Source organism: Vidua macroura, chromosome 11 (assembly GCF_024509145.1).
Source record: "Vidua macroura isolate BioBank_ID:100142 chromosome 11, ASM2450914v1, whole genome shotgun sequence".
Lineage (NCBI taxonomy): Eukaryota > Metazoa > Chordata > Aves > Passeriformes > Viduidae > Vidua > Vidua macroura.
The window spans coordinates 3,360,001-3,376,969 of record NC_071581.1 but is presented as its reverse complement, the minus strand read 5'-3'; the positions used below and the strand labels follow the sequence as shown (position 1 = coordinate 3,376,969).

At 43.0% G+C, this 16,969-nt stretch overlaps 1 long non-coding RNA gene across 2 annotated transcripts in view; it reads right to left on the bottom strand.

The window, feature by feature from the left end:
* The window catches only part of LOC128812693 (uncharacterized), a 41,825-nt gene extending 26,988 nt beyond the window's left edge, over positions 1-14,837 (bottom strand). Inside the window, exons 1-3 of one of the 2 annotated variants that reach the window (XR_008438791.1) lie at positions 14,461-14,837; positions 12,876-12,989; positions 10,640-10,912 (exon numbers count right to left, since the gene is read on the bottom strand). This is a non-coding gene — a long non-coding RNA (uncharacterized LOC128812693). The remainder of the gene's footprint in view (positions 1-10,639; positions 10,913-12,875; positions 12,990-14,460) is intronic. The other variant, XR_008438792.1, reaches the window with a different exon arrangement.
* Positions 14,838-16,969: the final 2,132 nt, after the last annotated feature.

Genomic DNA, 16,969 nt, shown 5'->3' with positions numbered 1-16,969 from the left:
CCGAAGAGCAGCAGTTCTTGCACACCACAGAGCATTTCATACAGTCCCAGGGAAACTGTCAGAGACACCTTGCAAAGGGCACAGATGGTGCCACTTGAAGAACAGATTTATTGCAAATCAGAAAATGGTCACAGAAATCAGGTATCTGAGCTACTGCTTGAACTGTCACTAATCCTTTAAACGGTAAGACACTATAAATGGATGCACTGGAAGTTTCTTGGAATTTTCTATAACTTGAGAATAAACACTTCATATGAGCCAGAATAAGAGTACTTGGTAAATAACCAAAACAGCAACACAGCACATTCCAGCAGAAAGACACCCAGAACTCAGCTCTTATTGACCACTGTTTTTTTTTTCCAAGTACCACAAAAATACATTTCAGAATGATGAGAAAGAACAAAAGAAACATTCATGTTTGCTCAGTTCCTCAGTAGAAGGTACCTACTCAGTCCTCCAGAATGCATCTCTCAAAATGCATCTTCATTACCTATTGCAATTTTTTAATTTTTCTGTTATTCAACATTATGAAACAAAAGGACCACTTGAAATGAGAACAGGAAAATGCACCTAACAAATTAAGATACTTTATTTATCCATTGAAAATGTACCACATTGCATGATAGGAACTACCTTGGCACACTGTTATTTCACTTCCACTCAATTTTTGCCATACTCTTCAGAGTCTCTTCCTTTACTTTGTTGTTTCCCCACAGTCACAGATTATTTAAATATCTGTCTTGGAAGAGGTGGTCTTTTCCTTTGAAAACTGGAAACATTAGTTTGCATCCTAGGCAATAGTGATCTCAAGTTTATAAAGAAGGTGGGAGCAGGGAAAGGAACTTAACCTTTCATAAGTGTTCCCATTGGTTTTGAAAAATCTGGCAGCTGCCCAAAGGAAAAGATTGTCCCAATAATAGAGGCTGTGCTGCTGAAAAATGTCATTTCTAAAACTGTTGATCATTAGCGAAATACCATAGATCAGGATCTTTTTAACCAGAAGCACTAGAATAACTTGAGAGGGTGACTAAAGCCAGTGAACAGTATTCCCCATAATTACTGAAAAATGAAACTAATTTCTTTTCACCCTGAACAGCTTTCACCTCTTGCCAGGGGCATTAATGTAGAATAGGGATGTTAATAATGAGGATAGTAGGAACGAGAAGTGTTTTAAGATTTAAAGGCTGACTTTTTAATGGTGTTCATGTTGTAGCGTGGCATGCCATATAATTAATGCAACTCCTTTTTACCAATTCAAAAATGTGTACTTCTCTTCACATAACTGCAGTTCTGACACTATTTAGAGCAACTCTTGGTCCTTTCGAATCCTCTCCCATCTCAGATTATTAACTGGTTTAGGTGACACCACAACAATGCAACTTACTTTCATTTTGTAAAGTCTTCTATTTTCAAATATAATATAGCTAGAACTGTAAGATGGTTTATGCTCTCAGCACCCCACCTGATAAATAAGAACACTGACAAAATATTCAGTAGAAATGGGCACAGCAAATCTTTCTCCAAGCACTGCCTACATTTCTTGTGCTGCTCCCACAATTGCAATCACCCTCATTCCAACTTTAGGAAAACTAGCTGGGGTATGAGCAACAAAACTGGAGCAGAACAAGGCACTATCCCAGAATGACAATTTGTGGAACATTCTTGGGCTGCTCACACTGAAAGCCAGGCAGCTTCATGCTCAGAGGTACCTGTGTCTTGCAGTAGCTGCATGAAAGTTATCAAGGAATTCCCATCCCTCTCACACCTTTCCTACAGTTTGCATACATTCAGAGATGCATAAAGACTGTCAGTTTTGCTGTTACTCTGTTGAAATTCAATTGATTTGAATCACAGCAAGTCTAACGCCCTCCCAGGTTTTCTTGGAGGGGAAAACAACAACAACAACAACAACTACCAAAAAAAAAAAACCCACCAAAACACTAGCACATACCCCACCTGAAAGACCCAATTTTCAAAATTCTCCATTTTTCCTTAATTATTTTAAAACCAAATTTGAGCAAAATCTCTTTTTTTTTGTTTTGTTTTGTTTGTTTGTTTGTTTGTTTGTTTGTTTGTTTAGGGTGAGCAGGAAAAGCATACTAACATCTTCTTCACAGCTATATTCCACAGGCAAATTTAGATTAATGACCAGCCAGGCTGTCTTCACCCTTTGACCCTCACTTATCCCCTTTACTCCAGTTCCCAGAAAGTTCAGGTGAGCCTACATAGTAATTGAAGATTTTAATCTTTTGTGGCTTTTAATCAAAGAACTAATACTGTTGCATGGCTTTAAAATTCACACATCTATGACTATATTATTTCAAAAGACAAAAGTATTCTTTGTTAATTATTACAGTCTTGCCACTATCTGCTGCCCTGATCTCACATATTCATTGTAGACTTCAGTCTCGAAGTGTTTTTAAAACACAGGAATGTTTTCATGCATTGTTTAAATGTTGACCTGTCTATAGAAATAGCCTGAATTTGACTTCATGACATCTGATGATAAGAGAGAAAAAAACCAAAAAAATAAATCCACCACATTCTTGTAATGTTGTAAAACACCAGCACCAAATCCCTAAACATCTATACAGAGCGAGGCCAACAGGGCAAGGTTTCCATAAGTCACCTAGAAGCTTCTCCTTTGCATGGACTTTTTCTCAGTCTCTTAAATAAAAGGAACCTACAAATGTCTATTCTGTATCTTCTGTAAGTGATAACATTTCCATGAATAGCACAAATTGATGGGGAAGGTGCCTTCTCTAATTAGTCACTGTGAAAGCAGAGAGTCCAAACTGGAATTCATGATCAGCTTAAATAATAATCAGTCTAATGACTAGGTTGGCAACAGACACAAGCTTGAAGGAACAAGATGAGTTGCTGCAGGGTTATCATGGGGGAAGCTGTTGCTTATGAGCCAGGAGCTGTTGAAAAATCTCCTCTGAGAGTTTGAAGAGACTTGCAGTGGAAGACCACAGAGATCCAGCACCAACTGAAAGAGTTATAAATAATTTTGTACCAATGCACTTTCCATACACAAGCAGCCAGAGGATGCAGCATCCCCAAAGAGACCAGACAAATTTACAAAGTTCACCCCCATAGAAGAGGAGACTGAAAACATTTTTAATGTACTGCAGCAGCATGAAAGACAAGGACTGTAGAATTAAAACCTACATTATGAAGATGTCACCTTTAAGATTTATACAAATATTAAATTGTGAAGGCTACAAACAGAGCAAAATGAATGAGTGATTACTTTCAAATAGATAAACAAGCAGAGGCTTACATGGGGTAAAACCAGTTGGTTTCTGCTTCATGATGATCCATGGCTATAAAGACACATACAGGGCTGTATTCACAACCCCGACAATGCCTGACTCTGATAAGGACCGTGGCATGGAGAAGCCCTCCCCACCTTTGCTCCAAAACACATTTGCTCTTTGCCTGTGGCTTCTTGTAAAAGACACTGAAGTTTTCTTTGCCATTTCTGGCAGTAGGTTTTACTGTATACACATATTAAAATTTCCAGTTAACAAAAGATGGCACAGCTAAGAATCAGTGATGTTTATCTTCAAAAGGCTCCTGATGCAGTAGGGACTGGATTCTGTACACTTAAGGAACACTGAAAAGTCTGTGGAAGCACTGCTGATCTTTGCATACATATACACCCAGTGTAGAGGGAGCCTGGGGACAGTGTTCAGCAATGGTCTTCTGCATCACTCACTCTAAATGGACAAGGGATGAGGGAGAAAAAAAAAAGAGGCAGCAGCAGCTCATTTATTTCATTTGTATGGTATGCCTTTTTCAATCCTTCTCTGGCTTTGCCTCTACATTAGCTAACCTGACCAGAGCCTCTCAAAAACACAGGCTTAAGTCCTGCTCCGTTCCATCTTACTCACTTGTCACCATACACACTACATTGAAAAGCTCAGGCCTTCTTGTGCTGAAGTCAAACTTCATCTAGCTATTCTTCTCTGACAACTCCAAATCACAAAAAGTAGTGATGATATATTTAGGATGTTGTCCAAAAATACCAGAAATGTCTGCTTCTTTCATATTGCTGTACCTCATGTTATGGTTTGAGCAAGCCCACACCAAGCCACCGCAGAATCACTTAGCATTCTCCAGCCATGAAACCAGTCCTACTGCAAAAGAACAGGGGGAACCTTCTCTCTGCATGGCATAACAAATGAAAACAACAGAAACCTTGTTATTTCCACCTCAGAACAGAAGTGAGATGAAGACTGCAGAGCTTCAGGAAAGGTAATTTAAAAACTAGTCCTCTCCCAGGCCTAGGCCAGAAGTAGGATCTGAGCAGAGGGTGGTAGATGAGGGGTGGGGGCACAAAAGTTCTCTTTAGAGAGCTGTCACGTTTAGATGACTGCTAGGAATTCTCAACAGACATGGCAGAGCCCAGGCAACCATTTTGGAAAGATCCTTTACTAAGAACACTAAAATACCACAATTTCCAAATAATTGCAAGCCCTGTGTATTTTCTGAATTCACTTGTACGACTAGCTCACAACTGAGCAAAGCCCAGCAGCTCCCAGAGCCCATCAGTTCCTTGGGTAGATGGCGCTTAAGGGCAGGTAGCACAGCACAGCTGGAGCTCAGCGAGGGGCTGGAGGAGACGTTTATTCCTCCTGACACTGTAACTTACTGTGTCGGTCACAATGTTATCTGGGTCACCGCTGCAAGTTTGTGCGGCATCAACAGCGGCCCTGCTGGCAGGCTTCCCCTCGGAACTTCCAGCGAGGCAGTGTTAGCATCCAGCCCTGATCACCACAAAACTTAGATTACAACATCTAATCCAGACGAAACTTCAGTTCCAGAAGAGAGAGGGGAATTACAAGCGAACAATAGCATCATTAAGCTGCATTCTGGCTGTCACACATCCAGCATGCAGGTTGTGCTGCAGCCGGCAGCCCATCTTTGAGAGTAAACTTACTGCATGTACTTGTTTGTTTTCCCTGCCCTCAATTGGCCTCATAACCCGGCTGAGGAGCAGCAGAAGGGCCGTGCATTTCGGCCTTCCTGCAGCCGCACGCAGGTTGTGCGGGTGCCGCTCCTCCGCATGCGCAGGGCCGGCAGCCGGAGGGCTGCGGTGCTGCTGTGCGGTTTCCATGGCAGTGCCGAGCCCCCGGGCTGAAGCCCTGCTGTCTGTCTGCTCCCGCCGCTTGCGGAGACAGCGAACGTGCTTGCTGGGGCTGCACGGCTACTGCTGCTCCTTCCTTCGGAGCCTCGCGACACACCACTGCCATTGTCTTTGCCTTTCCCCATGTTCCTGTGGGAATCCAGGGCATCCCTCTGGCTGCCCTGGAAGGTCTGGGACCCTGGCAGGGGGTCAGGAGCCCCCCTGTACGGAGCCCCGAGAGACACTGTCCCTGATCTTTATCCATGGAAAAGAGTTTTCAATCTTACAGGATGAATTACAAGTTCTGAGTGTTTGATATCAGTAGTAATTAGTGTGGCACGGGTGCAAAAGTAGAATTTTAGGATTCTAGATAAGGGGTTCAAAGGGGGCAAGATGGAGGAAATTGGGCGTGCCTTATCCTTTTTCTTCTTCTTCATGCCCTCCATGTTTCACTGTGCTGTTGGCATTTTTCTGTTGGTTTAGGCTGGGGACACACTGATCAACATGGGTGATGGATATTGGCACGTTATTGTAAATATAGCACACATAGTTTCTAGTCTAGAACGTTTGTAACATCCCACTGAGGGGCAGAGCCCCGCACGCTGTCCTGCGAGACAGACCTGCTGCAGGTCAGAGAGAAAATATTTTAGGTAAGAAGAAATAAACAACCTTGAAAACCAGCCCAGACAAATTACTACTCCTTCTTTGGCAGCGGGGCTGAAAGACAGAGACTTTCTACAATCTCGGGAGCATTTAAATATCACAGATCCCGACACGTTCCCACTGTTGATAATTAGGCTGGCACTCTATGGAACACTCGTGCTCACCCAGTTAAGCAGGCGCACAGCAGAAGGTGGACTGTCTCCTCAGAAGCCAGGCATGACACTAGAAAAACCTCATCTCGCATGGTTTTTTCCATCATTTTTCTATTCTTTCCCCATAGGTAATATGAGGAATTAGGTGTACTCAGAATAGAAAACCCAAACGATCAGATCTGGAACTTATGCTTCAGATGTTAGGAGTTTTATTTCTTTTAATTTAATTAAATGAATTACATTTTGGGAGTTGCTTCAATCAAAAAAGAAAAAAAAAAAGCTATTTACAAAACCCCATATGTATGACTTAGAGAAAAGTCTCAGAGTTGCTAATCAGGTGATTGCAAACATACCTGTAAAAACAAGCAAGAGCCATCGAAAATTCACCTGATGACCTTCACCCTCCCTGCTTCCCCCAGGAGGAAAAAATTGTAACGAGTGAAAAACATTCTTTCTAGTACAAAATGCCCAACACTTGGGAAAGGAAATAAACAGGTATTTTCAAAAGTGACCTCCTGCCCTGCTCCGTAAGATGACATTAAAACAGGAGTAAAGGCTCAGTGTCCAAATCTAGTTGTGATTAGCACAGGATTCAGAGACAGAGAGAAGGAATTTAGTTACAAGGGAAATTGGCTGCTCTTTCATCTGAGCCTTTCTTCTGTTCTTCTGTTCTATCTGAAAAATATTTTACCTCAGAAGGGGAAGGGAAAAAAAAAAACAAATTTTGTGTCATTCCCTTTTCTTTCCTATGACAAGCTGTCACTTCTAGATATGGAAACCATATCACCATGTTGCTGGAGAGAATAAGTGGGGCATGATTTCTCCTTTCCTTTGATATGAACAAAGATTAAAGTAATAAAAAACTAAGAAGATGAGAGTGAAGGAATGCAGAATTTTTCAGCAGAGCTGATGTTATTTTAGTATGACATTCTATGAAGCAACAGTGGCATCCAGTGGTAAATTTCCATAAGCAAGTTTCATATCCTACTTCCACTAAGTTTTGACTTATATCAGATTTTGGGTTGTTTGTTTTTTGTTTTTTTTTTTGGTTTTTTTTTTTCCCAACAGGTTCTCAAGGAACCTTCCCCCTCCTCCTCCTACTTACACCACCAAAACAGCCACCATGCACCCAGTTCTCAATATCAGTAATAGAGACCAAGCTATCAATTTTCTCAAAGGCTGTGCATCATATCTGCATAGTCAGAAATTCCAGTCATTACTCAGAAGCTGCAACACTGATACAAACACTTTTTAAAATCATTCTCAGAAAAATAAAGGGCATTTTTCTCCTGGTGCCCACAAGAGTGCAGCAAATACAATTCTGTACCATCCCTTCCTCAGTCCCCCTTCCCATTTTGTTTTTCTGCAAGGCAATATGATCATTCTTTTCTCATTTAGTGACATTAAGATTATTTTCACTTTATGATATCTCCTAAGTAGATGCCCTGGGCAAAAATGAAGGGCTTATAATTATAAGAATATACTACAGAAGAAAGTCCATTTGGTGAATTTATTATGATATTTTCAAGCTGAAATCACATTTGCAGTTAAGAAAGCACCTTGTGCTAAGCACAAGCTCAGTATCACTGTCAGTTTTAATTTGATAAGAAGAACTGTCTCCTCACCAACACAGAGCTGAGAACTAAAACTTGTCAGTCTGGCTCTCAGGTCAATCAAAATTTCTGGTCTGATTTTTTTTTTCTTTTTAGTATATATACTGGTCTAGAGATCTTTTAAAAGAATCTATCTCAACATCACTGATAATTATGTTTTTCACTTACATTTCCAACAGACTTAAACTTCTCCCTTTTAATAGGACAATTTCTCTATCTCCAGACCCCAAATTAATCTTCAGAAAGCTTATACAATGAGGTTCTCTGAAGGAAAGCATTAGGTTTGTTTCCCTCCCAACATGCTAAAACATAAAACTTCTCATGAAGAAACTGAAGCTGGGCCTGCATCCAGTCTTCATATGACAATAGAGTAAGAGAGTTAACTGGCTGTTAATTAATGTGGTTTCACAAGTATGAGAGTGCCTACTCAACCTATCCCAAGAAACAAAGACAGGAAAGGATAATTACTGCCACCGTGCTGAGGAGAAGGGGGTAGATTAGGAAGAAAGTGTTCGACACTAAACTAACTGCACTAAAGTGATTCAGCAAACTCTCTGCCACAGGCCTCCTATGCAAATCCATTTGCATTATCCCAACCCCTGCCACCAGAAGCAGAGCAGAGCAATTCACTCTTTGGAGTAAACAATGTATTTTATTCATCATGGTACCAAAATACCCGAGTTCATGAATATCACCCATTTGTGACTCTGACGGTGAGGTGACCTGAGAAACAGGTTACTCACACTGCTGCTGTTAAATGCCTGATTCTGGCCTTGGCTGACCAAGAAGCCTAAGACGGGTCTACCCCACTGCAGTCTAGCATTGAAATGCTGCATTTGTGGGTTTAGGTACTTGTTAACTTGTTTCACTCCTTGAACTGGCCAGTTCCCAAAATGCATTATTTTTCTGGGAGCAGGCAAAAACTTGCAGAAGGAGTCTGCCCCCAAAGCAGGAAAAGGATTCAGAACGCTTATATTGTTCTAGCAAGTGAGATGCTAACATTAAAAATAGAAGAAAAATGCATGAAGAACAAAAGAAGCTCAAGATTTATGGCCTTCTGATGAAGGGGGAAATCCCACATGATTGGAGCAGGCAGTTATGCACAGGAGATGAGCCTGAACTACAAAGCAGAACCACGACTGGACTTGTGCTATGCTTGGGACAAAGCAATCTTTCAGTAGCAAAGTTGTAACACAGAAAAATCTCAAGACTGACATGGAATGATCACTATCCTACGGAATAGTGAAGAATCAGGTATTTTAAAGCAGAGCTGAAAGATTAAGATGAATTTTCTTTTTTTTTCTCCTGGCCCTTTGAGCTGAGCTAGGAAGTTCCTGAATATCCTTATTACACAGAGCTCCCAATGAATTGCAGAGTCTTTTTCCACAACATATTTTGGAAATAAACACAGTAAAGCAAGATCTCTGCAGCTCTGAGCCCACCCAGATTTTATGGAAGTTCTAACTCTAGCAATGTGACACCAAGCAAAAGATAGCTCCAGTTCCCCTCCCCTTCTCCTGTAGCGTTCCTCTCTTGCTCTCCTCCCTCCTGCAATACGAGGCTATTCCCACACTGCAGAGGAGCCTGCCACCAGCTCTAAGGGAGCAGAACAGCAGAACCCAAACAGAGGCTCCAGTGCTGGGCTCCACTTACACCTCCAAGCCAGGGTCAGACCAGAATCTCCCAGAACAGCAGCACCTAATGGTCCTGATAATATGGGACTTGCACCTGGAAGCAGTATGACAGAAGACTCAATAAAGAACTCAGGCATCAGAAAGCTGCTAGGATCATCATAGTTACTTAGATGACATTTTTCTGAAAAAAATATTGGATACCCAAAAGTAGCTAAACCTGTACCATATTAATTTATTTTCAGTGTAGATTAAGAATTTGGGGGAGAACTTAACAAAATAAGCTTTCTTTGGTAGCTTAAAAGAGATCACTATTCATTAAGAACAAAATCATGTTACCGTGTATTCTGGTTTGGACAATATGAACTATGAGATCACAAAATATGTCACTCATCTGAATTTCATCTCCAGCAGTGGTTTCAAACATCATATAATGCATTTTTGTGCCAAATAATCCCATTTATCACTAATGGATCTCTTGCTCCTGATACCATCTTTCCACCAGATGTCACACTTCCCCTTTACCTGGTAACTCCAACCCTCTCAATATAACCCTGTACACAGATGCATTTGTTCTTTTGCTGACCATTTCCACACTCCTTCCTTAATTAAATATTGGTCCTTCTATTGGTTTTTGCAGTAGCAACACTGCATTAAACACCAAAACATATAACTTGTGCAGCTAAGTTCAAGACCTCACCTATGTACTGGCACTTATGCTGTCAGAAACAGTAAAAAAATCTGCACTGTTCTGTTATGCTCCAAACCCCACAGATTTGTGTACATCAACAGGTTATTTTAAATCACAAAGATTCCATTCCAATGCCCATTTTTAATCAGTACCATTCTTCAGGGTCTCATTTTTCAGGCCTTTCAACACTCTAGGTTAACCAGAGGAAAAAAATCCATTCACATTGACCAAACGCATAAAACAGGAGCATTATTTTCAAACCTAAATGCCTAAGTCCCAACACTAAATAAGTCTTTTATGACACAGTTTAACACATGAAAAAATGGGAGGTTCAAATCAGTAATATTTTAAGCATAAGAGCAAAGTTTGGTCCAGCCCTGCCACCTTCTGAGATGGTTTGTTTTACTTTACTGTTTCTAACTGCTGTGTCAGAAGTAACCCACCCATTAGCATTCGCTGTCTTCAGAGTCTGCAGCCATCCTCCTGTTTTGATAAATGCAGTGTTAGTGTATTATTCTAGAAAATAATCTATGGAAAGCTACAATTTTGAAGATAGCATTACCTCAGCTTCAGAGTATGCTATCACATGCAATGCAGTGGTTTAGTTTATAGATTTATACAATTCCTTTCCTGTCCTTTGACAATGACCTATTTTTAGACACACATCACACTGAGTCGGTATGTCACTTGATAGAATACCATCCTGAAGATTCAAGTCTGTCATAAATAAATATGTAAGACAAACTGGTACATACAAGTTGCCTCTGAGACCTGCTTTCAAGTCCATTCCAGAATGCAGTGAATGAAAATCATTTCAAATGAATGTCTGCTGGTCTCTGCCATGTTTCTTCTCTGAGAATTGCACATCACAACATAGTCGAGCATTTCCAAACAGACAGCTCTAAGAAGGGACAGAGGAAGACAGAAAGGAAACCTTCCACTAACCAGGTGCAGCCCCTTCCCAGCTCTTCCCCTTGCTGCCTCTTAGTGGGGAAGGTCTCTATTGAGACTCAGCTGATACATCTATTCTGCAGAGAGAAAAATTACTTAATTAGAAAAACAAATAAACAATAGCAAGACAACTTGCAATAAGTATTATTCTGAGGAGACAGCAGTTGGGTTTTGGGGGTTTTGTTGTTGATATTTTTGTTGGTTTTTAACTCCACCTATGAAATATTGCCTAGCAACAATGGGAGAACCCTTCTAACAAAATGAATCATGCAGGTATTGGCTGTTTATTCCCATGAAGGGCTGTGTTTCCACCCTGTCAAATGACATCAAGGCCATGTTGCCAGAGGCATTGGGAGTTTTGACCTCTAAAAGGCAATTTTCTCACTGTCTGCTCAGAATTGTAACATTTTTCATATTGAAGGCTTTTATATCATATCTTGTAGGTTTCATATCTATAAATAACATACTAAAATTCTCCAACACAACAAAGCACAGCTATTATCTTTACCTATTAACACCGTAAACATTAAATATCACAAAGTTAACACTCTGTTAGCATAACTATCAGGCATCAACAAAAAAAAAAAACTAACCAAAAGAAAAAAGAAAAAAAGAAAAAAAAAAAAGGGGAAGCAAACCACATTAAATTGCATGACCAAGTTAAATGGAAATGAACAGAGGCCAGAACTTGGTTTCATAAAAGTTCTGAATTTCAGAAAGAAAGTATCTACTAGATCACCAGATGACCATGCAAGATTAACTTTGAGTTTCCTTGCCAAGTAAGTCCTCCCTTAATTTCTTAATGGAGCCATTAAAAAGAAGAGTTTTAAGCTACAGGCTGGATTAATAGCATGTAAACAGAAAAGCTAAGACCTATTATTTGCATAGAATGCAGAAGTACAAATCTCACCAATAAATGGGCATGTACACTGTGTGTGTGTCACTTCCCAAATTAATTCTTATTAAAGGCTTCCTATATTTTAATTGCAGCAGCTCTACTAAAAGCAGAGTGAGCCACTGAGCTTTGGTCCTAAAATTACTGTTTTCTTGGTTGTTCTGCAAAGGATGAAATGCAGCTTGTGACAGCTGAATTTATCCAACAAATATAATTAACTACAGCCTTGTACACCAATATTATGTTTTCCAAGGAAGGAGACAATGAGAAGTCCCACAACACTACAAGCCTGTTCTGCTAACTGCACTGTTCAATACCATTAGGGGGTTCATTTTCTTGCTTTTGCCCACATTAAAAGAGTCATCAAATCTTTAAGAGAATCAGCATTTGCAAATCATGGAAAGGCAAACAGGCTGTCCCTGAGAACACCAATATTTTCACAAAATTATTCTGTCTTGGGGGTGATGGTTAATCAAAAACTCAGCAGAAGCCAGCGGTGAGTGCTCACAGCCCAGAAAGCCAAGAGAATCCTGAGCTGCATCCAGAGGAGCATGGCCAGATGGTCAAAGGAGGTGATTCTTGCCCAGTACTCTTGTGAGACCCCACTGGCAGTGCTGCATGCAGTTCTGGTGTTCCCAGCACAAGAAGGACATGGAAGTGTTGCAGCAAGTGCAGAGGATTATCTGTCCGCTATGAAGACAAGTGAGAAAGCTGGGGCTGTTCAGCCTGGACAAGAGAAGGTTCTTCTGTGTGGAGACCTCACGGCACCTTCCAGGGTCTGAAGGGGCTGCAGGAAGGACATTCCATCAGGAGCTGCAGTGGTAGGGCAGGATAGTTACAGATAGACTGGGTATTAGGAAGAGTGAGGCTGGTGAGACACCAGAAGGCTGGTCTCACCACTGTGAGGCTGGTGAGACACCGGAACAGGTTGCAGATTCCCCATTCCTGGAAGTGTCCAAGGCCAGGTTGTACAAGACGTTGAGCAACCTGGTCTAGTGGAAGATCCCCTGCCCATGACAGGGGGTTGGGACCAGGTGATGTTTAAGGTCCCTTCCAATCCCTTAACATTGTGTCATTCTGTGATTCTGTCCAGCTTTTTCACAAAATTATTCTATACAGGTTACAGAAATCAAAGCTCTACATACCAAAATAAGTACTTGTGTTGTATTCTTCAGACGGAAGATTTTAGACTACACAAGTAGATGGTCAAGAAATTAAATTCCTAGGACTTCAAATCAACTTCCACAGGCACAGGCAATCTGCAAAACAATGAGGTGTGAAATGAAGTAGAAGCACTCTTAGTGGGCTGGGGTTTATAAACAATCAGTAACTGTTCTCAAAATAATAGAAAGCAATATTGAATGATTAAGTAATCATTTTCCTCAAAAATGCTTAAGAAAGATCATGCTTTGCTTCCAAAGATAAACTACATATTGCCAACCTTTCCCAGATATCTGTACTCTGGAACAGATATTTCGGCTATGTTCTTCAACAACATGATTGTTTATTTATTTATTTATTTATTGGAGAATAAAGGCTCAGAATAATTGGTTAGGACTTTTTTTAATATAAATGCAAAATATTAAAGGGCTTATTCTCCTATTCGATGATTTTATTCACAACATTTTCTTAGAACTGAATCCTATACTGTCTATTTTCTATCCTAGAAATGCAGTATAGCTCTTAATCAAGCACGTTACTATTCTGTTATCTTCTACAGGCCACAAAGAAACCATAACACAATTTCTGTTTCAAACATTTGACTTAAACACATATTTCTGGGAAGCCAAGTGTCAGCAGTGTTGGCACCCTACTCCTTGGAGAGGAAAAAAAAAAAAAAAAAAAAAAAAAAAAAAAAAAAAAGAAAAACCAACCCCGAGAGCTGAGAGGAGTTTACCATGCTTTGCAATGCAGTGTGAAACTCCAGAGCTAATGTGTAGCTCTATGGCTAGATTTATTAACCCATACTGAATCCAGCTTCTGTATCATATTCTTTCAATTTGGCTTGTTGAGAGAGATATTCTCCCTTGTTATCAGTCTCAAAAAGCAATAAACTCCAAAATAAACGGACTTGTAGATACAAATCAGGTATATTTAATCAAGTTTTCGCTTGAACTTCCTTACTATAAGCAAATCAGACACATCCTCACCACAAGTATGTGTTTAAGTCCATGGTTGATACTGAGTTTATAAAATGTATATAGCCAAAGAGAACACATATTAAACACTTCCACATGTACTTGAAAAAAAAACCCAGGGGTGGGGAGGGGGACGCTTATTATAAAATAAAACCAGAATCTAACTCGTCATCGTTTCTCCTGAGGACTCATGACTTCATCCCAGCACAAACCAGTACCTAGAGGTGTACGTGTGCTCCAAACTCCAGCCCTAGAACCAAGGGCCCTTAGAAGAGCAGGCAGCCCAGGTCCCGAGCAAGGCCCGCAGCAGCAGCACAATGCCCAGGCACCTGTGGAGCTGCTTTGCCGGCGGCACGGAGAAAAGCAGCGGTCAGCCCCACGTCCCTGTCACAGCGAGTGCGGCTGACGGGACAGCAAGCCCTTAGAGCGCCGTGAGGAAGAGCACAGAGCTCTGCAGGAAATTAGCGAAACTACCGCCCTAACTGCATAAATATTGGGTATTTCTTCTGTGGCACAGCCAGAACAGCCGAGTTAACACAGGACCTAGGCAGAGTTGTAAGGACTTTTTAATTAACTGAACCCTAGAATATACCTTTGTTGCTACAATACTCCAGAGAACCCGGTAACACAGATTAGGCTACCACACAGGCATTAATTAGAAATAATACTCTCGGAGGGCCGCGGCCCCGGCAGATCCCACGGCCCGTGCCTCTCCCGCCGGGAGCTGCGGGGAGCCGGGGTGGCCCTGCGGCCCCGGGCACCCTGCCGGGGGTGGTCACAGGCCCGCGGGCCTCTCTGCGCTGCCACAGAAGCGATGGGCTTTGCAAGGCGCTGGAGCCCCACCCAGAGAGTCCCGCTCAGCCCCCGGGGCTGCTCGGCAGTGCCGGTCCCCACAGGGACCCCGCGGCGCCGGGCTCATCCCTCAGCCCGGGGCGCCGCTCCCCTCCACCCCCTCTGCCCGCGGGCAGCCGCCCGTCTCCACGGCAACGGCGGGCGCGGGACGGCCGCGGGGCGGGAGCGGGGCTGAGGCGGGAGCGGGACTGAGGCGGGAGAGGGGCTGAGGCGGGAGAGGGGCTCAGGAGGCAGCGGGGCTCAGGCGGGAGCGGGGCTCAGGCGGGAGAGGGGCTGAGGCGGGAGCGGGACTGAGGCGGGAGAGGGGCTCAGGAGGCAGCGGGGCTCAGGCGGGAGCGGGGCTCAGGAGGGAGCGGGGCTCAGGCGGGAGTGGGGCTCAGGAGGCAGTGGGGCTCAGGAGGGAGCGGGGCTCAGGCGGGAGCGGGGCTCAGGAGGGAGCGGGGCTCAGGCGGGAGTGGGGCTCAGGAGGGAGCGGGGCTCAGGCGGGAGTGGGGCTCAGGAGGGAGCGGGGCTCAGGCGGGAGCGGGGCTCAGGCGGGAGCGGGGCTCAGGCGGGAGCGGGCACTCGGCAGCTGCCCCGGCCCGAGCTCGGCTCCCGCACCGACCGGGCCCTCCGGGCTCTCCCCGTGGCCGCCGCCCTGAGGCCAAAAGGGCGACATGGGGACAAGCCGGCCCCCGCTCGCCCCACGCCAGGTCTGAGCAAAGCCCCGACCTGGGCCATACAAACGGGGACCACAGCTTCTGTCCTGTATTATTCATGCTCTCACCAGTGGATATGGGGGGGGGGGAACCCACCGAAATATATATATATCTGTATATTAATTTAAAACTATTTTTCAGATTGCTTCAAAATTCAAATTAATTAAGATTAATTAAAAATTAAATCAAAAAATAAAAAGCTCCAAAAGTGATTTTTCTTATTTCACTTACATCTTTAATGTAGAAGTAACTCCAGTGGGGTTGGTATTTTTAGTTTCATACGGCATAACAGGAGAGATGGGGACTTGATATTCTACTGTGGCAGAGCTGCTGAGCAGGGAGCGATCGGACAGGGGCCTTCATCTGGGGAAACAACAGGCAAAACTCTAGGGGTGAAGAGGAGACACAGGAGGAAGGCTGTGGCAGATTTGTCCTCCAAGAGTGGCCTCCTTTCCCTTCCCCTAAGCCATTCCAGTTTCCTACCAGCTCCACCAAACGTGGAGAGAAAAAGGGAGAGGAAAGGAGAGAGTCTTCCCTGCCTCTGCCATCACTGACCCCAGGAAAGCCATGGCCACAGTCACCCACCCTGCTTTACCATTCCCCAGACGCAAGAAAGCAAAACCTTAATCCTCTTGGAAGAGCTGCCCTTTTCACAGGCAAAACGTGTGCCCTCCCATCCCTGCCATTCTGGGAATATGAATGCTGATGCTCATGAAAAGCAAGTAAATACCTGGTCCACAGGGGGAAGACTCTGCGTTTGAATTTCAGGCTTGTGACTGAAGAGAGAAACTCAAAAAAGCAGCAAATGAGAAGGAATGTGGGATCCTGCACAGACCCAAGTGTAATTTTTACTCGCATCCTTTATCATTTAATCAGAGCTGATGACATGACTCTTGCAAGCAATTGTGTGGTCAGTGTTGATGCCCAGATGAGAAATAGGCTCCAGTGTGTTGGATACACAAAAGTATCACTACTCCAAAAATTACCAGTGTCATCTGAAGTAAGAGGCAAGAATTGAACAGCAAAGCAGCAAGGGGAGGAAACTGGAGGGTCTTGGTGATGCAGATGAGATTATTTGTCCTTGGACACCTTCATGGTCCTGTTAAATGAAGATCATTTCCACCTGTTCAGTTCATTTACCCTTTTTACTATTAAATCACTAGTTCCTCAGAGGAAAGCCAGGAGGTTCCTTGATTATGTCATAACTCAAGAATATCTTGTGAGGAATGGGAGGTGGTCTGGAAAACTGACTCCAAGATGAGGTTTTACAAGGAGAGACACTCCTGAGCAAGCAGCAGAGCAGCCAAAGCTGATCTCCTCTGTTAGACTTAACTCAGTGTATTCAGAAATGAGGGATTAAAGTGAAATTGTTCCATGCAAGGACTTTTCAAATGCCTTTATTCACCAAAGAATATCACATCAGAAAATATGCATGCACCTTTTTCCCAAGAGGATGTCTCAACAACAGAAAGCTTAACTGAATAGCATTCACAAACATACTAAATCTGCACAACGACCCTTTGCATAAAGCAGACTTAGCATAATGCTCCC